Genomic DNA, 27,092 nt, shown 5'->3' with positions numbered 1-27,092 from the left:
TGTTTCTCCCGGAGGAATCCACTGACAAGGCAGGGTTGGTGTGATACCTGGACCCACGGAGGCTAGGATGGGAGCCGGTTCACAGGTCTGCCTCGGCTGACCTAAAACCCACCAAAGGTGTGAAACAGGGGGTAGAAATGACCCAATGCTGACTTGGGTGGGCCGGTCACCCTGCAGGGTAGGGACTATGGTTAGAGGACAGAAGGCTGAGAGACCCAGGGAGGCGCTGCCTAGAAAGGGGTCCCCGTGACAGTCATGTCCAACTCTTTGTGACCCCATGTACCAGGCTTCTCCACCCGTGGGATTTTCCAGGAGTAAAAGAGTACTGGGGTGGGTGGCCATTTCCTTCTCCAGGGGATCTTCCCGACCCAGGGACTGGACCCGGGTCTCCCGCATTGCGGGCAGATGCTTTACTCTCTGAACCACTGGGGAATCCCCCAAAGCGGGGGAAGGGTTTTCTTAAATTCCTCTGGACGGTTTAGATGCAGCCTTGCCCTGAGGCAGAGGGATGGCTGAAATGACCAGAGGGTGCCCTCCCTATGGCCTGAGGATCCGATTGGATGAACCCCCGAATCCTGATGGATGCCCCCCTTTTGTTGACAGCCGGGAGCCCAGGAGCGACCCCTTCCCCCCTCCCCCGCCCCGCCCAGCGGCCGGTGGGCGGGGACGGCCGCAGGGCGCGCGCCTGCCCCGGGCGCTGGTCCTTTAAGGCCGGGCGTCGCGGGAACAAAGGCCCGGCCTGCGCGCACCGGCCTGAGTCACTTCAGTTCCTCTGCTCGCGCCCGCGCCCGCGCCCCCCCCGCCCGGCCTGGCCCCTCCTTGCCCCTCCTGCACCTAGGAGTCTGAGGAGGCGGCGCGGTGGGCGCAGGCTGTATTTGTGGCCCCTGTATTTGTCTGGCTCCTCTGAGCGGGGGCCGGGGCCTAGGCGCTCTGCGCGCCCCCTGCCCCGGCTCTGGACCTCCCACTTTGGGGCTCAGTTTCCACACCCACAACCGGGGGTGGGGGCGGCAAAAGCCATTCGGGAGGCGTCCGAGTGAGACGGAAAGAGTTCTCCGAGTCTCGTTTTTCCCATCTGAGGTCTGTATCACCGGGAACCCCCCCTCAGCGTCTGTCTCAGCCCCCCTCACCTCCGCCCTCGCGCCCGCACTGTTCCTCCAGACAGGCCCCCCAGACCCCGGGGTCCTCCTTAGAGATGCGCGGCCCCCAGCTTGCCCACCGCGCCGTCTGAGCACCCAGGCCGGTTCTGCGGACACGAAGTGGGGGCTCGGCGTTCTCGGCGGCAAGGGCACGTGGGTGTGGAGAGCGGGGGTGGTTAGACCCCGCCCCGGGTCGCGGGGGCCCCACGCCGCCGCCGCCGCCGGCGGGCACAGCCGGACGCGCACTCTTCCTCGCCCTGCCCTCGGTCCGTTTCAGACTGCCCTGTCCCCAGCCCGCTCGCCAAGTCCAGCTCCCCAGGCTGGTGTGGGTTCCAACCCTTGAAACCGTGGACTGCTCCATTGTTCCTCCAGACGGTTATTTATCCCTTAATCCTTGCTGGCCTGTATTTTTGTTTCTTGAGGAAACTTGGGTTGGATAGGAAAGGAAGCCTTATTGAGTAGAAAAGTAAACACAGTTTTGCAGTTGTTTATTGACCCAGTACCTGGGTGGGCTTCCCTCGTAGCTCAGTTGGTAAACAATTTGCCTGCAATGCAGGAGACCTGGGTTCGATTCCTGGGTTGGGAAGATCCCTTGGCGAAGGAAATGGCAGTCTACTCCAGTATTCTTGCCTAGAGAATCCCATGGACAGAGGAGCCTGGCAGGCTACAGTCCATGGGGTCGCAAAGAGTCGGACACAACTGAGTGACTGAACTGAACTGTCCCTAAAGCCTTGATAAAATAATAATGCACAGTGTACAGGATAGATGATTTCTTGTGTCCCTTCCAAGCCAGGGCGGTCTAGGTGCAGGGAAGTCCCTTCTCTGAATGGAGTCTCAGGGGCCGGGGATTTACCCTCCAAGAGGCAGAGTTCAGGTGGCTGGGCACCAGGTCAGGGTCAGAGGCCCTGAGTCACTCACTCTAGGCAGCTCCAGGGCAGGGACGACCCTCCATTGAGTCAGTCGACCCTGAGAAAAGCCACATGGCAGTTTCCTTGTGGATCAGCTATAACACAGGGCATCAGACACAACAGGCCCAGAGGAGCCGTGGGCTGTTGGCCTCAAGATGCCTGACTACCCAGAAAAGCCACCTGGCAGGAGATGGCAAAGAGCCAGGCTGGTTTCAAAAAAGGGAAAGGCGGATCCTAGCCCAGGAAGAGTGATTCCTTCAGGTGTGTGGATTGGGGCGACCTACTATGCCAGCTCACCTTTAATGAGGTGCTGTAAGGCGAGTGCAGAAAAAAGCAATCCGGGCAGTCAGGCAAGAAAAGGGAAAATCATTAGAGGGAAAAGAGAGGGTGACTGACTCTTAAGGAGAACCAGCGTCCTCCCTTTCTGACAGAGTCCTTCTTATACCCCGCCAATGAAAAATTCTCTGAAGGGATGGTCATGTAGCCGGAGGTCTGGAATCTGGTGGTCTCGAAGCTTTGAGAATATAGGCACCAGCAAGATAACAGTCTGCCATTTGGGCAATTTGGTCAATCTCAAGGATCACTGTGATTTATTCTTTGTTTGCAAGGTCAACATAATGAGCCATCTTAACTATGAGCCCCCATGTAGACCCTATCACCCGTGAGCCCTCAGCCTCTGTCAGGGTTAAGTGTGAAAAGGTGCCCGGGTCTGTCCTACTGTGGGCATGCACAGTAGGCCCCGGAACTGGGGATGACACAGTTTCCTCTTACAGATTACGGACCTTGTGCCTGACTCAGCTAAACACAGGACATGAGTCATCTTACCCAGTCCTCACACAGTCCAGTGCAGTTGGTCAGGGCACCCTTAGGTTGGTTGGTCTGTCAGTCGCTCAGTCGTGTCTGACTCTGCGACCCCATGGACTGTAGCCTGCCAGGCTCCTTTGTCCATGGGATTCTCCAGACAAGAATACTGGAGTGGGTTGCCATTTCCTTCTCCAGGGTATCTTCCCCACCCAGGGATTGAACCTGTGATTATTGTAGTTGAAAGAAACGGAGGGTCTCCGAGAGCCTAGGTAACTTGTTCAAGGTTTGGCAACACAGGCTTTACGCCAGTTCTCTATTTGCCAGAGTCTGTAATTGTAACTCCTACACTTCAGCCTCCCAGAAGATAGACTCCCAGCCTCCAAGGAGTTTAGGATCTAAAGATAGACTCATGTGGCTTCAGATGAAAGAAGACCGAATGTACACTTACTCAGGGGAGGTATAATACCCCTCCAGGGGCGACACTTGCCTTGGGCTCCCCTGGTCACAGCACGGCTGTGTCCTGAGCCCCTGCAGAAAGGGCCCAACACCCATAATCAAAAGGCTAGAGTTCACACTGCTAAGAGGTGACCCGGGCAGCTGGGAGAATAGGGTTGACAAAACTTTCATCTGGATGTTTTGGGTTTTGATCCCTCTGAGTGTTTGAGCTATCATAAAACAACAGCAAAAATTAAAACACAGTATGCAAGACTTCCCTGGTGGTACAGTGGATAAGAATCTGCCTGCCAACCCAGGGGACATGGGTTCCATCCCAAATCTGGAAGATTCTATCTGCTTTGGAGCAACTGAAGCTCGTGGACCACAACTCTTGAAGCCTGTGAGCCTAGAGCCTGTGCTCCATAACAAGAGAAGCCACTGCAATGAAAAGTCCGCTCACCACAACAAAGAGTAGCCCCCTGCTCAATGTAACTGGAGACCCAGCACAACCAAAAGTAAATACATTATTTTCAGAAAAAGAAGTATGGACCCCAGGAGGCCAATAATTAATATAAAGCAGAATTTATAATTCTGTCTCACCCAGGCCCCAGCTTCTCCATATGTAAAATGGGGAAAATAGGCCCTGGTTAGCTCAGAGGGCTATCCAAAAGATCAGTGAGATAACCTGGGTGAATGTGCTTTGAAGACTGAAGCCTTAGAGCAAGGAGATGAGAGGGAAGTCCCTCCCACACAGGCCCACACTCCCACCTGTGGGCGGAGAGGCATCTGAGTGCTGGGTTCTGACTTGGCCAGGCCCCGCCCACACTTCAAGATTCCCTTTTGTCATCTCAGCAGCCCCTCACACCCATCTTTGTAATGGTTCCGCACCCAAGGAGGGCTTCCCAGGTGGCACTAGGGGTAAAGAACCCACCTGCCAATGCAGGAGATGTAAGAGACGTGGGTTCGATCCCTGGATGGGGAAGATCCCCTGGAGGAGGGCATGGCAACCCACTCCAGTATCGCTGCCAAAGCCCGTGGACAGAGGAGCCTGGCGGGCTCCAGTCTGTGAGGTCACTAGGGTTGCCAAGAGTCAGAACACTTAACACTCACACACGCCCATCCCATCGGAAAACTTTCTCTTCACCCAGGGGAGCCTCTTTCAGGGTGGGGGATTCTCAGACAAGCCCACCTACCCTGGGTTCCCTGCTGTGCAGACCCGACTCCCCCCCCCACCCCCTGCCTGACTGGCTCCCACCTCCCTCTTCAGCCCTCCCTCCCGGGAGGGGCCGAGACTCACCCTCCCTCCTGGGCCATACCACATGACTCACGGAGCCTGAACACATCCCACCCTTCCGCCAGCTCTGCTCCCTCCAGGACTGAAGGCTTTTCTTCCCGGTGCTCACCCCCCAACCCCACCCCCAGGTCAGCCCTCCCTTCTTAGACCCTCTTCTCCAACAGGCCCCTCCAGTGCTTGCTTTCCTGGGGGGAATGCATCTTCCATGTTCCTGGGTGCCCGGCTCAGTGGCTTGCCCACATTAAATGCACAATAAATGATGACAGCATTGATCTTTTTTATATGAAGTATTTACTTCAAGGAATTTTTCCAGAAAAGGCAAAAAAAGAAGGGATCTCTGAAGGTGGTGTTGCAGACCCAAGAACTGCTGGGTGAGGGGCATGGTGCTTGGACAGTGAATATCAAACTGAAGCCCCTGGCCCAGGGGCAGCCCTTTTTCCTGGCCTCCGGGAACCAATGACTCAGGCTGGCCGCTGCCACTGGCCTTCAGGCCAAAGCCCGCACAGGCCTAGAGCCCCGAGGCCTGCGTCTGGGGCCGGCACTCAGCCTGCTGCCTTGCTGTGCCAAGCACAGTGGGTCTCGCCCTTAAAAGTCAACAGTCTGTAATCCACCGCGGGTGGGGTGTCCGCGGGCTGTTCCCGTAATAACACCCAACTGGTCCAGAAGTCTCCTCTCAGGCCGGGGGCGCAGCCTTGCGAGGCGCCAGCCCTCCCCCAGGTGCCCGCTGGCCTTGCTGCCGGCACTCCGGACTCGGGCCGCTGAAAGGCCGCCCCGGGAGTGTGTGCAGCGCCTCCTCGTCCGCCAGGGGGCGGCAGAGCACCGCGCGGCCAGGCCGGAGGGCGGCTGATCCCGCTAAGGTGAGCTGACTCTCTGACAAAAGGGGGTTAGAGGGACTTCCTAGCGCTTCAGTGGGTATGGCTCGGAGTTCCCAATGCAGGGGGCCGGGGTTCGATCCTTGGCCGGGGGACCAGATCTCACGTGCCGCAACTCAGACCTAGTGCAGCCAAATTACTCCCCCACCCTGCCAAGGTTCTGTGTGGATTTGCCACACAGATACTTCCAAAGAAATGCAGCAGGAGTTCTTTCTGAATAAGCACATTGCTCTGGGGCTTCGAGACCAGCACTTTGCTCCCGGCTTTGGCGTTCTTGGCAGCATTCCCCAAGCCCGCCTGACCCACCTCTGCTCATGGTAACCCTGCCCCATCCTTCTAGGACCAACACGCTGGCCAGAATTTAAACAATGATAACCGAATACTGAGAATGCCGTATACCGGGCATGACCCCCATGAAGTGGGTTTTTCTCTTTTTTTTGGCCACACCAAGCGACTTGCAGGATCTTAGTTCCCTGACCAGGGATTGGATTTGGGCCCTTGGCAATGAAAGCCCGGAGTCCTAATCACTGGACTGCTAGGGAATTCTTGTGAAGTGGGTATTAACAGACTCGTTTTACACGTGAAGATATTGAGGCTCAGAGATTAGCTGCCCAAAGTCACCAGGTAATAAGGGACAGTCCTAGCTCCAGAACCCTACACCTGAATTCTCTTTTCTGTTAACACATCTGTGGTTCTGAAAGTGTGGTCCCTGAAGCAGCAGCACCTGGGCACTTGTTGGAAACGCAGATTCTCAGACACCACCCTAGACCTTCTGAGTCAGAGATGCAGGCTGGAACCCAGCCATCTGTGTTTTCACAAGCCTCCAGGGGATTCCAACACGGCTAAAGTGTGAGTGCCATCCATCTACTCCACGCTACCACACTGAAGCTGGCGCTTCACATGCCTGCCACCGTCTAAGCTCTATGCTAGACCCTTCCTTCCGTTGACTGTCCGTGAATTCTTTTAACAACACCCATTTTACAGACGAGATGGGTGAGGCTCAGAACAGTTCAGTACTTTTTGCCCTGGGATCACCCAGCTGTTGATCTTAAGAGTTGGGATTTGAACCCAGACAGGCTCTGGAGCCTGTGTCCTTAACCACTATAGTCTTTGCATGCATGCTCGGTCGCTCAGTCCTGTCTGACTCTTTGTGACTGTATGGACTGTGGTCCACCAGGTCCTCTGTCCATGGAATTTTCCAGGCAAGAATACTGGAGTAGGTTGTCAAGCCCTCCTCCAGGGGATCTTCCAGATTTAGGGTTTGAACCCACGTCACTTGCGTCTCCTGCATTGGCAGATGGGTTCTTTACCATTGAGCCACCTGGGAAGCCCATTATAGTCTTTAGTCCCTGGAAACCCCTCAGAGGTGTACCCTAGTCTGAAGGATGCAGAGGGAATCTTCCCAGCTCTTCTCACGGAACAGGGAGTGAACCCAACCCTGCGTTTGGCTCCAGCTGGCAGCACAGACAACCAACCCCAGTTCCCAGTGCCAGGTGCTGCCCACCCTGTTTATAAAGCCTGACCTGATCACCCTCAGACTGTCTTCATGCCTTCACTCAAACGTTTACAGAACCTTTCTTGGTTTTGTAGAACCTTAGATTTTGTGGTGGAACGTGAGTCCAGATGGGCGACGGCACACAGGTAAGAGAAAACAACTCTCAGAACAATTAATCATAAAGCAAGTAGGTTCATCAGTACCATTTTGTAGATTCCATATATGTGCATTAATATACAGTATTTGTTTTTCTCTTTCTGACTTACTTCACCTAGAGTGATGGGAAGGGGGATGAAGGCTCAGGAGGGAGGGGAGATATATTTACATACATATATTTGTGTGAGTGTGTGTGCTCAATCCCTCAGTTGTGTCCGACTCTTTGACCCCATGGACTGTAGCCCACCAGGCTCCTCTTTCCATGGGATTCTCCAGGCAAGAACCCTGGAGTGGGTTGCCATTTCCTTCTCCAGAGGGATCTTCCCAACCCAGGGGTCGAACCCACGCCTCTTGTATCTCCTGCATTGGCAGGTGGATTCTTCACCACTAGCACCACCTGGGAAGCCATTATAAACCACCTGTATATATATATGGGCTTCACGTGGCTTCAATGTGGCTAATTCATGTTGTACAGCAGAAACCAACACAACATTGTAAAGCTGCTATCCTCCAATTTTAAAAAGTCATAAAGCAAGATATCAACATTCCACATGATGGTGCACCTTAATTTTTCCCTTCCCACTGGATGATACGTTTGCAGAAGGTGAGAATTATTTCCTTGGAACCTCAGGCAGTTAGAAGCCGCGAGGGCAGTGCCGACAGTCCCTGGCCGCCATCCAGGGGAGCAGACCTCATCGGGAGATCATATCTGACACAGAGATGGGAAAAGGGAAGGTGGTGAATTTCCCACCCCACCCAGCCATAAGCAGAGCCTGCCAAGATCCAACATGTCCTCAGCTCCCTGGCATGTCCAGAGATCCCTGCCTCTCCCATATACCCCTGCTCCCCGCATCCCCTAACATGACAAGGTTTAACAGAGAATCAAGTGCCTAAAGGGGGAAGCAGAAAGGGAGATAGCAGGGCCTTTTAGTCCCACCCCAGTAGATAAGCTTCACGGGAACAAGGACTTATCTGTCTTGCTCACTGCTGTGTCCCAGAAATCAGCGCCTAGCCCAGCGCGCTGAATGACAGAATGAGGGCTCTGTCACCCCTGTGTTCATTCAGAAGGGGCTGAGGAGGCAGGACCACCGAGCAGCGCTCCCTGGACCTCCCACATGGAGCTCTCCACGGGGACAGGAGGTGGTCATCTTCCACGGGCGTGTCCACTCCTGACGCGGCCCTGGTATGACTTCACAGCCTCTGTGTGTGTGTGTGTGAGTGTGTGTGTGTCCTCTGTCTCTGGGGTGAACTGTGCCTGGTGCCGGCCCCGGACAGGCAGGCGCAGGGCAGGAGATGCTATTGTTCTCACTGCTGTACCCAGCTGCCACTCCAGGCGGGTGAGACCCAGAGAGTGGGCACTGGGTGCCCATGAATCAAAGCCAGTGCACACGGCCCTCAAGGTCAGCCAGCCCTGGGACTTCTCTGGTGGTCCAGCCGTTAAGACTCTATGCTTCCACTGCAGGGAGCGAGGGTTCCATCAGGGGTCAGGGAAACTAAGATCCCTTAGAGGCTGCACAGTGTGGCCAAAGAGTAAAAAAAGAAAAAAAAAAAAAAATCAGCCATCTCTGAGTCATATGCCCCCTTGGGCCCAGCGCCTAACTGCCCCAGCCCCAGGAATCATCAGCTCTCCCTCCAGGCCCAGCAGAGCTGAGCCATCTTCCCTCCTTAGGATCACAGCTCCCGGCCCCAGCTCCTGCAGCCTGAGCAGAGGCTCTGGTGTCGTGGGCCAGGGTCTGAAAGAGATGAAGGTCAGGGGATGGGCGGTTCTGCACTTGGAGCCAGGGCTGCCGTCTCTTCCTCCGGTGACCTCAGGCAGCTCGCGAGACCCTCTGCTTCCCGGCCTCCTCTTTGGCAAAACGAGAGGATGCCAGCCCTTCAGCTCCTTTGTTGTGAGGAGCTAGTGTGTGATTAAAAGAGTGAGCCACTGCTGAACTTGGTCAAACCCTCGGCTAAGGGGCCATGGAAGCCCCAGGCCCGTCCTCACCCAACCCCCCGGGCTCCTCGGGAATGACCCACTGGGGTCACTGCCCATGCGGGACAGCCCGAGCTCCAGAACACTTAACATGTTCAGCCTCTCTTTCCATAACTGCATTTCTCCAGCTCTTATCACATTCCAGGCCCTCTTCTAAGCATGTTTATGTGTTATCTCAATTCCTTCTCATAGACCTTAAGAGGGGACATGCAGGTTTAGAGAAATTAAGCAACTTGCCTGAGGTCACACAGCTAGAGACAGGGGAGTCGAGATTTGAACCCTGGTCTGTCTGGAAAAAGTGGAAGCAGTGACAGATTTTATTTTCTTGGGCTCCCAAATCACTGCAGTTGGTGACTGCAGCCACAAAATTAAAAGATGCTGGCTTCTTGGAAGGAAAGCTATGACAAAGCTGTACAGCGTATTAAAAAGCTGAGATATCATTTTGCCTACAAAGGTCTGTATAGTCAAAGCTACGGTTTTTCCAGTAGTCATGTATGGATATGAGAGTTGGACCCTAAGGAAGCCTGAGTGCTGAAGAACTCTGGTGCTGGAGAAGACTCTTGAGAGTCCCTTGGACAGCAAGGAGATCAAACCAGTGAATCCTAGAGGAAATCAACCCTGAATATTCATTGGAAGGACTGATGCTGAAGCTGAAGCTCCAGTACTTTGGCCACCTGATGCAAAGAGCTAACTCATTGGAAAAGACCCTGATGCTGGAAAAGACTGAGAGCAGGAGGAGAAGAGGGTTACAGGAGATGAGATGGTTGGATAGCATTGCCGACTCAATGGACATGAGTTTGAACAAATTCTGGGAGACAGTGAAGCATAGAGGGGCCTGGTGTGCTGCAGACCATGGGGTTGCACAGATTCGGACACAACTTAGTGACTGATCAACAATAAGAACTGTCTGATGCCGGAGTTCCTGCTGTTAACGTTATTTATTTATTTTTACAGAGACTCTTACTGCCGATGAGGAAACCATGCCCCTCTTTTTTTTTTTTTTTTTTTAATATTTATTGGTTGTCTTGGGTCTCAGCTGCAGCTTGCAGGCTCTTTAGTTGTGGCACTCAGGCTGAGTCACTCCACAATATGTGGGATCTTGTTTCCCTGACCAGGGATTGAACCTGCGTTGGGAAGTTCTGTAAGCCTCTGGTCAGCTCTTGTCCTTTTACCACCTTCGTGGAAGGCCAGTGTGTGTGTATGCTAAGCCGCTTCAGTCGTGTCCGACTCTGTGGCCCCATGGACCACAGTGGAAGACCAGAGCCCTGAGTAAATCTTGCCTCTAGTGCCCAGCTGAGTATCTGGCCAGTAGTGTGTGCTGAGGAAAGGAGGGAGAATGGAAGGAAGGAGGGAGGAAAGGCAGGCGGGCGACTGGTCCTGCCCTTCACCACCAGCCGGGACCCAGGCTTCAAGCCCCTTTCCACTGCCCAGGGTGATGTGCAGGCCGTGAGGCGGTTGCTGGGTCACTGCTGTGCCCTCACTTTTTCTAAAAATACAAAGAGATGAGCCCTCTGAGGCCACCAAACAGATCTCCAGCTGCCCTCTGGGGCCAGTGCCTGCCACCGGGCACCCGCTCCCTCTGGGCCCCACCTGACAGCTGACCCCGTATCCCTGGAGCTGTTTACTGCCGGGCAAAGTCCAGATGTGTGGAGGTGGGAGCTCTGAGCGGCCTGTGCTGAGCTGTGGGACACCGGGGCGGTTTCAGGGTCTTTTCCCCAAGCCCAGTCAGAGCAAACCCTTCTTCGCTGGGGCTCCGTTCCTGCCCCTTTGGAGTCTTAGGAGCAGCTGGGTTCAGAGATAAGGACACCGGCCTCAGAGTCAGTACACCGGAGTCAGGCTCCAGCATTGCCCCCAGCATCTGCGGGACCAGTGACCTCTGTTAACCTCCTATACAACTGGGAGTAATAAGACGACAAAGCAGTGACAGTGTCATCCTGTTTTGAAAGGTATATTTCATGTGTGGAGATGAATCTCATGAGATTTGGACTGAAATGTTAACAGCATCATTGCTGGGCTCTCAGATTGAGATATTCTTTGGGTTCTGTCTGTATTTCCAAGTTCTTCCTCAAGGAACACACGCAGTAAAAGAGAAAAATGTTAGAACAACAACCCCACAGTTGAAATTTAAGTGTTTGTCTTGACTTACTCCTTGGAAGGAAAGTTATGACCAACCTAGATAGCATATTAAAAAGCAGAGACATTTCTTTGCCAACAAAGGTCCATCTAGTCAAGGCTATAATTTTTCCAATGGTCATGTATGGATGTGAGAGTTGGACTATAAAGAAAGCTGAGCGCCGAAGAATCGATGCTTTTGAACTGTGGTGTTGGAGAAGACTCTTGAGAGTCCCTTGGACTGCAAGGAGATCCAACCAGTCCATCCTAAAGGAAATCAGTCTTGGGTGTTCATTGGAAGGACTGATGTTGAAGCTGAAACTCCAATACTTTGGCCGCCTGATTCGAAGAGCTGAGTCATTGGAAATGATCCTGATGGTGGGAAAGATTGAGGGTGGGAGGAGAAGGGGACGACAGAGGATGAGATGGTTGGATGGCAACACCAACTCAATGGACATGGGTTTGGGTGGACTCTGGGAGTTGGTGATGGACAGGGAGGCCTGGTGTCCTGCGGTTCATGGGGTTGCAAAGAGTCAGATGTGACTGAGCGACCGAATTGAACTGAACTGAACTTGACTTAAAAGGACAGTTTGGGCTTCCCTGGTGGCTCAGTTGGTAAAGAAACACCTGAAGTGCAGGAAAGGTGGGTTTGATTCCTGGATTGGGAAGATCCCCTGGAGAAAGAAATGGCAACCCACTTCAGTATTGCCTGGAGAATCCCATGGACAGAGGAGCCTGGCAGGCTACAGTCCGTGGGGTCACAAGAGTCGGACACGACTTAGCATCTAAACCACCAAAGGACAGTTTGAGGAGAAAGTTAATGAAAGCAGGTTGCAAGCTTTAAAGGGCTTTGCAAGTGTTGGGGGTTCTTATCTTAATATTTATTTTTATTTATTTATTTGGCTGTGTTGGGTCTTAGTTGGGGCACTCAGGATCTTTGACCTTCATTGCAGCATGCGGGATCTAGTTCCCTGAACAGGGATAGAACCCGGGGCCCTGGCACTGGGAGTCTTAGCCACTGGCTGGACACCGGGGAAGTTCCAGTGTTGGGGGTTCTTAACACTCCTTCCTGCAGGGCATTTAGGAACTGGGACCCCAGGTATGGGGAGGGACTAAGTCTTCCAACTCTGCACGAGGAAACCCCATATATCAGCTCTGCCGCCCTAGGGTTACCCATCCTCACCAGGTTGGAAGGGGAGAGAATGACGGTCCGGTTTGTGTGACGCCCTGGTTGAGGATGGGCACGGCCATGGAGTGGGGTGCCCCAGCCTGCTCGGCGCGTGAGTCAGCAGCACTGGTTGAGCGCCCACTGTGTGCAGTGCCCTGTGCCCTGTCCTGAGAAGATAGCTCTGTTTGCTTTCCTCGGTCAACAAGTGTATCGAGCATCTCTCTGTTTTGAGGAAGTCAGAGTACAGAGGGCGTGGCCTGGAGGTAGGGAGCCTGGGCCGGGTTACAGAGGGGGGTGGGCGCCACGTGGGAGAGAGGAACGAAGCGGGAAAGCAGGGGACCACCCCTCTGGGGAGCCTGGAGGACTCTTGTGGACTTAAAGGTTGTCTCCGTTGGATCATGAAGGACGAGAAGAGTCCTCCAGAATGTCCTTTGTCTGGAGGGGTCACAGAGCCCTGCCTTGGGAAACGGCTTCCTGGGGGAGAGGCTAGTGGACTGTTTAAGTGGTGTTCATGTAACCCCGAGGGACCCCTGGTACAAAATGTATTAAGAATTTCAAGATGGCAATGGCCTTCAGCCAAGCACAGGGCCTTTCTTTTTTTTATCAAGGGGGGCCCTTTTGAGCAGCCCCTTGAAGCCAGCCCAGCCTGCTCGCCTGCGTGCGTGCTAAGTCACTTCAGTCGTGTCCAGCTCTTTGCGACCCTATGGACTGTAGCCCACCAGGCTCCTCTGTCCATGGGATTCTCCAGGCAAGAGTACTGGAGTGGGCTGCCATGCCCAGCCTGCTCGCAAGTGCAGGGAAAAGGCTGAGGGATTTCTTTCATTGGGAGGACCACCAGCCTTGGGAAGCCCAGCAACTCTTCACAGCATCTCGGGTTAAGGTTGGGCTCCAGAGGCGAGCTAACCCGACCAGATCTGGTTCTGTACTTAACCCTTCCTGTTGGTGGTTAGGGATGTGTTCTCTTCTCTAATGGTGCCCACAAGGCTGGAGGCACCAGGCCCCCTTCCCAAGCGCCCGGACTGGGGAGCAGCAAAGAACACAAGCACACACGCCTTCAAGGGTGGACATGGCAAGAGATGCTTCTGAGGGAAGTGCTGGCCTCACGTTAAGGCCTCAAAAGATGCACACTTCTGTCTGCCAACAGGGCATCTGTTTCAGCCCTATGCCCCACCCTCTCGTCTTTCTAATGAAGAAACTGAGGACCGGAGAGGCCAGGGGGACTGTCCAAGGTCACACGACTCGCCAACACTGAAACCAGAACTCAGGTTTTACAAATGCCCTGCCAAGCGCCCTTCCCCTAAAGGAGCCCTCTGCCCTGGACTGTGGGGGCGGGAGGTGGGGGCTGCCCTCGGCAGTGGTCTTCAGGCCTCCAGACTCTCCAGGGCTGAAGAAACCACTGCTGCCCACTGGAGGACGCTGCTCACGGGGCTCTAGTGGTGTGGAGAGGAGTTGAGATCTGGGTGGAAGAGGCTCATGACCTTTTCACCCTTAGGCTCATACCCTTTCACCCTTAATTTGAGCAGACAGTAGAACAGACGGGGAAGGAGAGAGCCCTGAGCCAAAGATAGTCCTGCTGCTAAAACCTGTCGGGGGCGGAGCCTGGGCCCTTCCTGTGGGGGAAGGAGCCCTGCTGTGTCTGGTTAAAGGTGCCGGAGGAGAGGCCTAATGTGGGTCAACAACAAGACTGGGAGAACCAGGAGTGGAGGCTCAGGACACAGGAGCGGGTGTACACATGGGGGTCTGGGTCCCTGTGGTGCTGCCCCCGCTTCAGACCTGAGCCCTAGGGAAAGCAGCCAGGCTGAACCCATACACGGCCCCCAGGCAGAAACAACTCCAGTCTCCAATTAGCAGCAGAAAGTGCCCAAGGGCATCAAATATTTACCTTGTACAGGGCAGAATGTTTGCACATGTGTGATCGAATAGAATTTGCACAGCCGCCTCAGGACACAAGCTGAGGCTGTGTTGTAAGGATGGGCAATGAACGCAGAGCAGTGAAGTCACTTCCTAGAGACCATCTGACTAGTTTAGTCCTGGAACTGGGAGAGAAGCTGGGTTTGCTGCCTTGGTCCAGCTCCCTGCCCTGGCCTCTGGCTGGTCTCCACCTCTCTACCTCCTCCCAGCGCTGCGCCCTGGGGCCCGTGGGCAGAGGTGGCAGGAGACTCTGGCAAGTGTTTGTGGAATCAGGATGGCACTTTCTGTCCCTGCGTTGAGAATGTTCTCTGTACCCCGACTCGCCACCACCCACTGAACCTCCTCCCAGCAAGGATGTTGGCCCCCACCCCCCCCGGAGGCCTTTGATGATACCTTTGGTCTGCTGACTGGTCTGTTCTCTCATTGGACCGTGAACTCCTTCAGGGTCAACAAATTACAGACAAACAAAGCTGTTTACAGTAAGTTCCTGACATAGGAACGAGTCCCATTCCAAGAGTGTTCCATGGCCATAACACCCTGAACGCGCCCGATCTCCTCCAAGAGCGTGTTTGTTAAGTTCAAAAAAGTGATCCTAGATACCCAGCTAACACAGGAGGCTGTCCTGTAATAGGTTTATAATACTTCTCACACAAAAACTACATAAAAAACAAACGCAAAAATAAACACTTTTGATCTTACAGGACAGGATGTTGAAAGGTACGCCAGACATGTGAACTAACTTATGTGATTGGACGTGTGAACGCACGTTCGCATGTTTGAAAGTTCACAGCCTGAAGGTTCGTGTGTAGGGGACTCATTGTAGTTTATGAAGCAGGGTGACCTGCCTAGGCCCCATGGCTTCAGACAGGAAACAATAGCTACTTGTCATCCATTTCCCAAAGGGCCATGCGTTCTTCCTTCCCTGGCCCTTGCACACAATAGACACAGGCAGGCCTCCCCTTTAAAAACATCTTGAATTCACTTAGAAGGAGCACAGTGAGGGAGGGCTGGAGAGGGGTGATCTGTATGGCAATGGACTCCCCACAGTTCAGTTCAGTTCAGTCGTTCAGTCATGTCCAACTCTTTACGACCCCATGGATTGCAGCACGCCAGGCTTCCCTGTTCGTCACCAACTCCCAGAGCTTACTCAAACTTATGTCCATCAAGTCAGTGATGCCATCCAACCATCTCATTCTCTGTTGTCCCCTTCTCTTCCCACCTTCAATCTTTCCCAGCATCAGGGGCTTTGCAAATGAGTCAGTTCTTCACATCAGGTGGCCAAAGTATTGGAGTTTCAGCTTCAGCATCAGTCCTTACAGTGAATATTCAGAACTGATCTCCTTTAGGCTGGACTGGTTGGATCTCCTTGCAGTCCAAGGGACTCTCAAGAGTCTTCTCCAATACCACAGTTCAAAAGCATCAATTCTTTAGTGCTCAGCTTTCTTTGCAGTCCAACTCTCACATCCATACATGACTATTGGGAAAACCACAGCTTTGACTAGATGGACCTTTGTTGGCAAAGTAATGTCTCTGCTTTTTAATATGCTGTCTGGGGCTTCCCTGGTGGCTCAGTGGGTAAAGAGTCTGTCTGCAGTGTGGGAAAGCCGTGTTCGATCCCTGGCTTGGGAAGATCCCCTGGAGAAGGAAATGGCAACCCACTCCAGTATTCTTGCCTAGAGAATTCCAAGGACAGAGGAGCCTGGTGGCCTACAGTCCATGGGGTCACAAAGAGGTGGACATAACTGAGTGACTAATACTTTTCACTTTCAGGTAGGTCATAGCTTTTCTTCAAAGGAGCAAGCATCTTTTAATTTCATGGCTGCAGTCACCATCTGCAGTGATGTTGGAGCCCAAGAAAATAAAGCCTGTCACCATTTCCATTGTTTCCCCATCTATTTGCCTTGAAGTGATGGGACCAGATGCCATGATCTTAGTTTTCTGAATGTTGAGTTTTAAGCCAACTTTTTCACTCTCCCACAGACTCCTTTAATTGTCAAGCCCCCTGGATATTTTTCTAATCTCAGACTGAGGAAAACCTTTGTATACATAATGTGAAATCCAGAGGTCATAACATATCAGTGAATGTGATCATGTAAAAAGTAAACCTGAAAAGTGAAAGTGAAGTCACTCAGTCATGTCCGACTCTTTACGAGTCCATGGACTATAGCCTACCAAGTTCCTCTGTCCCTGGGATTTTCCAGGCAACAGTACTGGAGTGGGTTGCCATTTCCTTCTTTAGGGGATCTTCCCGATCCAGGGATTGAACCCAGGTCTCCCACATTGTAGGCAGACGCTTTACCGTCTGAGCCACCAGGGAAGTCAAAAAATAAACCTATTTGAATACAAATAATTGTAATAACAGGGCTTCCCTGGTGGCTCAGCTGGTAAAGAACCCACCTGCAGGGAGACGGGAATCCAGTCCCTGGGTTGGCAAGATCTCATGGAGGAAAGAACGGCTACCCACTCCAGGATTCTTGCCTGGAGAATCCCATGGACAGAATCCCATGGATAGCCCTGGTGGGCTACAGTCCACGGGATCACAGTAGAGTTGAACACGGCTGAGTGACTAAGAGCGCACGTGATCATAGTAACAACAGCATATGCCCTCACAGCGGTTTTTTCATGCGAAGTGCTGTGCCCGACCCTTTCTATACATTAACTCATTTTATTCTCATAAAAACCTGTGAATCTGAGGTTCAGTAGCTGAACCCGTGGTCACTGAGCTGCTAAATTAGACAAACCAGGATTACTAAACAGTCTGCCTTCAGAGAGGCAGCAGAGGGCTCAGCCCAGGACTGAAGGGTCCTTGGAGGTGGCCCGACGGTGGGAGGTGAGGCTGGTGGGTTGGGGGTGGGGCAGATGGGGCAGGGCCCGTAAGGAACTTAGACTTTATCCTGAGAGCCCTGGGGAGCGGTAAGAAGATTTTCCTTGGCAAAGTGACATCCTTACACTTTAGCAGGGTATCCACGGGCAGTACCACTTCCAAGCAGGTGGCGAATAGTGCACCGCGATCTGGGTTGTGAGGGTCGTGTGGTGGTCCTGGCGCTCTGGCTCCTGTCTGGATATCAGGGTCATGGGAGCGCCTCTTCTTCCCACGGCTTCTGTGAACCCACAGCGGAGCCAGCTTTAGGTCCTGCAGGCTGAAGGGCCCCCAGCCCTCAGCAAGGTCCCAGCAGGATTGTGTCTAGATTTCACAACTCCCTGCAGTCTCACCCCTCACCTCCTGCCTGCTGACAGCAATCTGCTGGGGCAGAAATAGCCCCGCACGTTCACAGCGCCTGCCTCATACATGTTGTATACGTCGGCCAGCCAGAGTGCTGAGCCTCCTGATGCGAGGCCCCTGCTCTCTTCCAGCCCAGGACCGAAGGCTGGCTGGTCTGCTGCCTTGGCCAAAGGCTCGGGCACCTCTGATTGCAGAAGTCTCTGGAAGGGCAGCACTATTGGAGCTCCAGGAGCTGGTCCTAAACAGAGGCCTCCTGGCTGAGCCCTGAGCCTCTAGGGGGATGGTGTCTGCAGCGGACGGACGTCACTGAGGGAGCTGTGGGGCGTCACCAGGCTGGCTTCTCTCCCCGGTCGCTCCTCCTGTCTTGTCTTATCATGCAGCTGGGCTGCCCGCACTGCCAGACTTCGTGGGAGCTGCCTCTGAAGGCCAGGGGTGGGGGGCAGGGTCTGGGCCTCAATGTAACAGGAGAGCTTTCAGAGCAAAGCAGCTAACCGCAGGTGTGGTCTGTGACATAAGCTGTCAGTTTTGGGCAGAGAGAGCCCTCCTCCATTCTCAGCTCTGCTCATCCCTCCAACTGTCTAAAATTTAGGTCAGGCTGTAGGAAAATGCTTTTCTTATTTGCATTCTTGTTGCATTCTTGCAAGAATCTATGAAGAGAAGTGAAAGTTAGTCGTGTCTGACTCTATTGTAACCCCATGGACTGTAGCCTACCACGCTCCTCTGTTCATGGGATTTCCCAGGCAAGAATACTGGAGTGGGTTGCCCTTTCCTACTCCAGGGGATCTTCCTGACCCAAGGATCAAACCTGTGTCTCCTGCATTGGCAGGCGGATTCTTTACCACTGAGCCACCAGGGAAGCCCCCCCAAAATCTGCAGTGAATAAAAATGTGGACTTTGAACTGAGTGGTGTCTAAGCCTGGCTTTCCTGCTCGCCGGCCTGGTGACTGTGGACAAGCTGCGTTCCCTGATGGAGACAAACTGGTCCTCACCTCACTGGGCTACGTGCCAGTGAAAAGGGAAGATACGTGTAAAACGATTGCAGTGCCCTTGGAGCAACACTGGAGATATTAATACCAATGATGATTGCTATCATTGTTGGAGGGAGTCAGGGGTGAGCTTTTTGTGCTTTTCCCACCATTTCCAGAAGCTGTTTTGTCAATTTGTTAATCTTTCCAGGTTATTTTGGTAGTCTCTGTTCTTCCTCTCGCCTTTGAATCTTCAACTCGATTCCTTCAAGCATGTTAGTAATTCTAAGTCTCTAGAATTCAGTGTGTGCTTTATGCTTGGAGCACATCTCAATGGGATAGTTTTATGCAAATGGCTGAAGTTGGGCCCTGGTCTCACATCGTACAAAAAATTAACTCAAAATAGGATATAGACCTACATTAAAGAGTTGAAACTATAAAACACTTTGAAGAAAATATAGAAGTAAATCTTTGTGACCTTGGGTTAGACAGTGTTTTTTTAGATATGACACCAAAAGCATAAATGATAATAGAAAAATTAATTGGATTTTGTTGAAATTAAAAACTTTTGAGAATTCGCTGGTAGTCCAGGAGTTAGGACTCTGCGATTCCACTGCAGGGGAGAATGGATTTGATCCCTGGTCAGGGAACTTAGATTCCATTTGCCTTGCTGCATGGCCTAAATAATAGATGAATCGTTAAAAAGTAAAAAAAAAAACAAAAAAAACTTTTGTGTTTCAAATGACACCATCAGGAAAATGAAAAGAGAATAGAATGGGAGAAAATATTTATAAACCATATATCTGACAAAGGGTTAATATCCACAATATATAAAGAACTCTTCTAACCCAATAGATGAGACGAAAACCCAATTGAACATGGCCATTTTCTTAAAAAGCTGCACAAACAGTTGATAAGCACTTGATGCTGACATAGTCATCATTAGTTATCATTGCAAATCAATGAGACACCACGTCACACCCACTAGAATGACTGCAATAAAAAAGGTTGAGATACCAGCTGTTGATGAGGAAGTGCAGAAACTGGAACTCTCATTGCTGGCAGGGATGTGAAATGGTGGGAGCACTTCGGGCTGCTTGGCAGTTCTTCAAAAAGCTAAACATAGAGTTACCATGTGCGTTCAGTTGCTCAGTCGTGTCTGGCTCTTTGAGATCCCATGGACTACATGTAGCCTACCAGGCTCCTCTGTCCTTGGAATTTTCCAGGCAATAACAATACAGGAGATGCAAGAGACATGGGTTTGATCCCTGGGGCAGGAAGATCCCCTGGAGAGTTAACCATTCTCTCTCTTGTTGCTAAATCGTGTCCAACTCTTGCAACCCCATGGACTGTAGCCTGCCAGACTCCTCTGTCCATGGGATTCTCCAGGCAACACTACTGGAGTGGGATGCCATTTCCTTCTCCAGGGGATCTTCCTGACCCAGGAATCTGCATTGCAGGCAGATTCTTTACCAACTGAGCTACGAGGGAAGTGAGTTACCATATGACCCAGTAATTCCACTCCTAGATATACACCCAAGAGAAATGAAAACATTTGTCCATGTGAAAACTTGTACATGGAGGAACCACCCACATGTCCACCAGCCAAAGCAACTTGATATAATAATCCTATTGTTCATTGGGCAAAATAGTAAGGCATGATTGCTAAGAACACTTAGAGAAAAAAAAAAGACTGAAGAGGGAAGACTTGCCCTACAAAATAACATCTATTAAATAAACAGATCAGTCAACTTTGAAACAGGTCTTAGTATAAATAAGAACCAAATTTAATGTTAAGGAAGTATCACAAACTTACCACAGGAAAAGAGATATACTATTAATGAAATAAATGTCAAATAGCTCAAATTGCTAAAGATAAAAAAAGAATAAAACCAAAAGACAAGGGCTTCCCTGGTGGCTCAGTGGTAAAGAATCCGACTGCCAATGCAGGAGAAGACATGGGTTCGATCCCTGATCCGGGAAGATCCCACATGCCTCAGAGCAACCAAGCCCATGAACTACAACCACTGAGCCTGTGCTCTAGAGCCCAGGAACTGTGACTGTTGAGCCTGTACTCTTCATCAAGAGAAGCGGCCGCAGTGAGAAGGCCCCGCCACAAAGAGTGGCTCCTGCTCGCCACTAGAGAAAGGCCCGTGTAGCAACGAAGACTCAGCACAGCCAAAAATAATTAAAATTATTTTTTAAAAAAACCCACAAACCCAGAAGACAAGACAGTGACCCTGTAAGGGGGAAAGATTTTCCAAACATTAAACCAAGTGGCAGAAATCACTAAGAAGAAGACTAATAGATATCAAAATGTTAAAACTTCTGCCACATGAAACACTTCTTAAAAGGCGAATAGTACAGATTTATATTCTGAACAATGAAACACACTTAACACCTTTTAAGTATATTTATGATCCCAGTTTTCTAAAATAAAGTGGTTTACATACACAGGTAAAAAGTGCAGTTGGAGGCTGTGAGCTCACTAGTACTGTCTGGTTTTACCACCTGTGTGACCTTGAGGGGGGCAGTTAACCTCTGTGCCTGATTTCCTCGCAGGTGAAACAAAAGTAACAATAGTCCCTTCCTGGTAGGGTTGTTGAGAGGACTAAATGGGTTCATGCACGTCAAGGACATAAAAAACGGCACCTGGCACGTAGTAAGTGCTCAGTGACTCTAGAATCGATGTTCTCTTACATACAGGCTTCTTTTTGGTTGACCAGGATACTAAGGGTTATACTGAAAACTTGGTAACACGTGAGAATATTGACATTGACAGACTTAGAAGTTACAAGGAGTGAACAAGTGAAAATAGGTCAGGCACATCAAGGAATAACAGCAGTGCATATTATATTACATACAGCCAAGGAGATGTTTTATACTTGTGATAAGTTGCGATTGTCTGCAAAATATGGCCAAGTGGAATTCCCACTTCCTGCCAGTGGCCAAGAAGATGTCATGGAGGAGGTAGGATTTTTGAAGACAAAGAAGGGGGTTTCTTAGTTGGAATTGTGCCTGTGTGTGTGCTCAGTAACTCAACCATGTCTGACTCTGAGACCTCATGGACTTTAGACTGATGGATTCTTCTGTCCATGGGATTCTCCAGGCAAGAAAACTGGAGTGGATTGCCATTTCCTCCTCCAGGGGACCTTCCTGACCAGGGGATTGAACCTATGTCTCTTGTGTCTCCTGCATTGGCAGGTGGATTCTTTACCACTGTGCCACCAGGAGTAGTTAGCACTAGGAAGCAGCTTAGGACATGGAGGGAATTCTGGAAGGTGAGGATGGGCTGGGGTGTGGCTGGTCTGCCAGGCCACTGGACTGTTACACGCCAGAGGGCCCCAAGGCCTTTGCCTGGCTGCCCCTCTAGTGTAATGACCCTTCCAGCATAAGGGACCTCTTCTGATCACCATTTGGGTTTTCTTTATGACTCTGGGCTCTTCTGTGTAGGTGTGAGGTCCCCTCCAGAGACAAATTAATCTCTCATATATAAACACATTTCACAAGCATCTGCAGATAAGTTTTCCGCAGAGAAACGAAAACGTGTTGATGGATGGCAGGGGTGGCAGGTGGAGGTAGGGAGCTTGGGGCACAGAATCCTGGCACTGACCCTGTGTGTGAGCCTGGAGCTGTGAACCCTGTGTGCGTGTGGTTACGTGCAGACGGGTACTTTCCAGTGACCTGCTTCTGGTGTGCCCAAGGAGGATTGCAGACTTGGCTGCATCTTAGGGGCTTTGGCTCACTCCCCACCACTCCCGGCTGCGGGGGCAGGTGCCAGAGCCTGTGTTTACTGGGGGATGTCTCCTCTGCTCTGTCCTGCTGCCCCTTCCTGGCCTGGGCTGTGCGGGGCATGTGAACGGTACGGCCCTGGCCACAGGCCACCTTCAAAGGAGCTCACTCATGACTCAGCCTGGGCTTCTGAGAAATGAGGAAAAAGGTGGGGAGACGTTTAAAACCTGGCTATCCATTGAGTCCAACCACTTGATGTTGTGTGTGTGTGTGTGTGTGTGTGTGCGTGTGCGCGCGTGCGTGTAAGTGTGCGTGCTCAGTCGTGTCTGATTCTTTGCGACCTCATGGACTGTAACCCACCAGGCTCCTCTGTTCATAGGATTCTCCAGGCAAGAATACTGAAGTGGATTGCCATTTCCTTCTCCAGAGGATCTTCCCATCTTAGGAATTGAACCCGCGTCTCCTGCGTCTCCTGCATTGCAGACGGATTCTTTACTATTGCACCACCTGGGAAGCCCATCATATGAGGTACTCCTAATATACACCAAATGATTAATAGCATTATCTCTAGATGGTAGAATTCAGGGAAAGTGTAAATCCTTTTTAATACATATTTCTGCATTGAAGGAAAATTTTGGATGAGAACATACTCTTTTATAAGTAGAAAAAGAGATAATATTAAACAGATAAAACACAAACATAAAAAATATTTCCTCCCCAGTTCATTCATGAGTGGGTCTCAAAAGCTTGAGGGTAGTTGTTCCATTTTAGGAATTCATCCTGGGAAAATAATCAGAAATGTGTGCAAGGATTTAGCTTTAAGAGTGTTCATAAAGAAAAAAAAAAGAGTGTTCATGACGGTACTATCTATAATAGTGAAAATTGGACATAGCTAATAGTATTGGATTGGTTAAGTCATTACGCTCTAATCATACTGTGGGATAATAGCATTTTAAATGCTAATTATTTAAAATGCTTTTATGTAAGATTTATTTTTAATATAGGTTTAAAAAATATTTGTTTGTTTATTTTTGGCTCTGCTGAGGCTTCCTTGCTGTGCGTGGGCTCTCTCTGGCTGCGGTGAGTGGGGCTACTCTTCGTTGTGGCGCCCAGGCTTCTTGCTGGCTTCTCTTGTTGCAGAGCACAGGCTTTAAGGGGTACATGCTTCTGTAGTTGCATCACACGGGCTCAGTAGTTACGGCTCGTGGGCTCTAGGGTGTGGGCTTCAGTAGTCGTGGTACAGGGGCTTAGTCCTGGTGGCTCACGGGCTTTAGTTGCTCCGTGGCATGTGGAATCTTCCTGGACCAGGGATCAAACCTGTGTCCCCTGCATTGGCAGGCAGATTCCTATCCACTGTACCACCAGGGAGATCCCTGAAATTTATGATGACATGATTAGTGTTCAAATAATTTCATTAGGATACAAAGTAGGATGTTAAAAGATGCGTAATTTATCATGTTGTGCACACAGAGCAAATAATGGGACAGTCTACATGACAGTGTTAACTGGTTGTTTCTGAGTGGTCAGATTATAGATTATTTTGATTTTGTGTTGTTTTTCTGAAAGTTTCAAAGAGTCTATAAAAGGATGTATTACTTTGTAGTCATATTGTAAAATAAGCATTTTAAGATTATAAACAAAACCCAAAAAAAACCCAGTCCCAAAGTGCTGAGAATAACAAAGCTGACTCCCAGAAATTTACGGGGCTCACAGCCCCTGAGAACAGGGTAAGGGTCATAGCACAGCACAAGCTGCCATTCCTGAGAACCGAGGCTGCACCAGGCTTTATTTACATCATGTCTCTGACCCTTGAACCTCCTGCCAGGCAGATCCTGCCTCCACAGAGCTGGGTGCTGGAAGCCCTGGATACCGCCAGGGTGGGGAAGCATGGCAGCTCTCTATTCCCCTCCTCTCGCCCCCCACGTCCTGGTTTCTGAGTGGGTAGGGAGGCGCCCAGTAGCAATTTGGCGCTGGGCTTCAACTTTACAGCCTCCTGAGTCTTGGCTGCCACCAGGCCTCAAAGCCCCAGGTCTGAAATTCTCAGTGAATCTCAGGAGTTACTTTGAAGGGGGTCCTCTGAGAGACATGCAGACAAGGTGGCCAAAGCTCTGTTGGACATGGAGCTGAAGCTGTAAGAAAATAAGGTGGAGCGGAGAAAAGGTTTGAAATTAGATGGATGGGCGGGGTGGGGAGGGGCAGGTGGCAGAATCATTGTAAACATTTTCCCATTGCTGTTAGTCTTCTTCTAACACTTATATAATTTGAAAACCTCAACCTTGAGTTCTCAAAGGGAAAAAAAGCGTGTAGATAGTTCTCTGAACCTCTTGATAGTTAAGAAACACCACCAGGTCCTCTGGCAGGGAGACCGCTGTCCTTTGAAAGCTGTGTCCACACCGACCTGAAGGCTTGTTTATTTAGCCTTTTCCTCTCTGTAATTTGCTCATCACTGCCTTCATGGTATCTGGCAGAGCAGCCAGTGCACAGTGATCGCTCGATAAATATTTGTTGAATAAATGAATGAACTGGGTGTGTATCCTCATTCAGAATGCATTCCCCTGCTGGCAAGTAGGCAGGCGCTTTTTGTATTAGTTGCTATTCATAAAAAGAGATACCTTCCTTAAAAATAAAAGAAACCATTTTCTGCCTAATGAGATAGAAAAGTCAGGCACAGTTTATTGATTTGTCTGACTCTGTAAACACCATTTTTAGATACATCCCCTAATGAACCTAATAGCAACCCTGTAAATTACCATTAGATTAAGAACGAGCATGTGACTTCAGATATGATCCCTAACAGGGTGGTAACTGAGAAACCCTTGCGTGAGACATGCTGGAGATGCCTACAGTCATGGCTGATGGTGTTGGAGACCTGCAGTTAGACGTGGTAGACTGACTCTTTTATAACTGCTTTATTGACAAGCCATATAATTTACCTATTTAGAGGGTGCAGTTACAGTAGCTTTTAGTATATCCACAGAGTTGTGCACCCATTGCCACAGTCAATTTTAGAACATTTTTATCACCCCCAAAAGAAACCCCATGCCCATTTCCTCCCACCCACAAGGCTCCAGCCTAAGCAACCAGTAATCTACTTTTGTGTCTGTATAGATTTCCCTATTCTGGACATTTTATATAAATGGAATCATACAAAAGTGATCCATTGTGACTTCTGCTTAATATGTTTTCAAAATTCGTGTTGTGGCATGTATCAATGCTTCATTTCTTTTTCACTGTTGAGTAATAGTACTCAATATTGCCATATTTTATTTGTCTGTTCTTCAGATAATGAGCATTTGAGTTGTCTCCACTTTTTAGCTGTTATGAATAACATTGCTTTACAGTCATTCACTGTGTGGATGTGTATACCTAGGAGTAGAATTGCTGGGTCATATGGTCTATGTTTAACATTCTGAGGAGCTGCCAGACTGTTTTCCAAAGTGGCTGGTTTGGAAAGTGGTTCACATTCTCACCAGTAGTATGTGTGGTTTCAGTTTCTCCACATCCTTAACAACGACTGTTATGATGTCTTTCTGATAATAGCCTCCCAGTGAGTCCTGGAGAAGGAAATGGCAACCCACTCCAGTATTCTTGCCTGGAAAATCCCAATGGACAGAGGAGCATGGCAGGCTATGGTCCCTGGGGTTGCAAAGAGCCAGACATGACTGAGCAACTGACACTTCCCAGTGAGTATGAAGTAGTATTTCACTATGGTTTCAATTTGTGTTTCCCTGATGGCTAATGCTGTTGAGCAGCTTTTTGTGTGCTTGTTGTATATCTTATTTGGGGGAAAAAAAAAAAAAAGGTCTATTTAGATCTTTTGCCTATTTAAATATTGTGTTGTTTTGTCTTTTTGTTATAGGTTATAAGAGTTTTTTAAAAAATATTCTGCATACCAGTTTCTCGTCAGGTATATGATCTGCAAATATTTTCTTGCACTGTGTCAGTTCTTTTTTCACGTTCTTTTTTAAATTCTGATTTAATTAATTTATTTATTTTAAAATTATTTGTTTATTTATATTGTGGCTGTGCTGGGTCTTTGTTGCTGTGCTTGGGCTTTTCTGTGGTTGTGGCAAGCAGGGGTTACTCTCTCACTGGGGCGAGTGGGCCTCTCAATGCGGTGGCTTCTCTTGTTGTGGAGCGTGGGTTCTAGGTACATGGGTTTCAGTAGTTGCAGATCCTGGCCTCTAGAGTGCAGGCTCAGTAGTTGTGGCACTCGGGCTTGGTTGCCCTGCATATATGGAATCCTCCCAGTCCAAGATTGACTCATGTTTTTTTCTAAGAGTTTTTAAATTTAGCTCTTACATTTAGGTCTGTGATGCATTTTGAGTTAGTTTTTGTGTATGGTGTGAGGTAGGGGTTCAACTTCATTCTTTCGCATGTGGGTATCTGATCCCAGCAATACTTACTGAAAAGAGTATTCCACACCCCGCCCCCCCCCCCCCAACTGAATTGTCTTGGGACCACTGTTGAAGATCCATTGATCATAGAGCTGAGGACTTATTTCTGAACTCTCAATTCTATTCCACTGACCCATATGTCTATCCGTAGGCCACTATCACACATGATTACTCAATTACTGTAGCTTTGTTGTAAGTTTTGAAGTTGGCAGATATGAGTTCTCCAAACTTGTTCTGTTTTTTCAAGAGCATTTTGGCTAGCCTGGGTCCCTTGAAATTCCATATGAATTTTAGAGTCAACTCTGCCAAGAAGTTCGGTGAGATATTGATAGGGATCCCTTAAATCGGTAAACCAGTGTGGGGAGCATTGCACTCTTAGCAGCAGTAAAGGTATTTTTAAATGTTTAAACTACAAGGAGATCGCCAGTCCAGGTTGGATGCATGAGACAAGTGCTCAGGGCTGGTGCACTAGGATGACCCAGAGGGATGGGATGGGCAGGGAGGTGGGAGGG

The 27,092-nt window shown here is 50.2% G+C and overlaps 1 protein-coding gene and 1 long non-coding RNA gene across 2 annotated transcripts in view; one reads left to right on the top strand and one right to left on the bottom strand.

Annotated features, from left to right (window-relative positions):
• Positions 1-27,092, bottom strand: part of NINJ2 (ninjurin 2) — a 74,149-nt gene that overhangs the window by 2,633 nt on the left and 44,424 nt on the right. The window lies entirely within an intron of this gene.
• LOC122423420 lies at positions 422-22,732 on the top strand. The gene is made up of 3 exons (XR_006264153.1): positions 422-1,077; positions 7,040-7,090; positions 22,563-22,732. It is a non-coding gene; the product is annotated as an uncharacterized LOC122423420 (long non-coding RNA).

Source organism: Cervus canadensis, chromosome 21 (genome assembly GCF_019320065.1).
Source record: "Cervus canadensis isolate Bull #8, Minnesota chromosome 21, ASM1932006v1, whole genome shotgun sequence".
NCBI lineage: Eukaryota > Metazoa > Chordata > Mammalia > Artiodactyla > Cervidae > Cervus > Cervus canadensis.
This window is presented reverse-complemented; position numbering and strand designations above follow the sequence as displayed.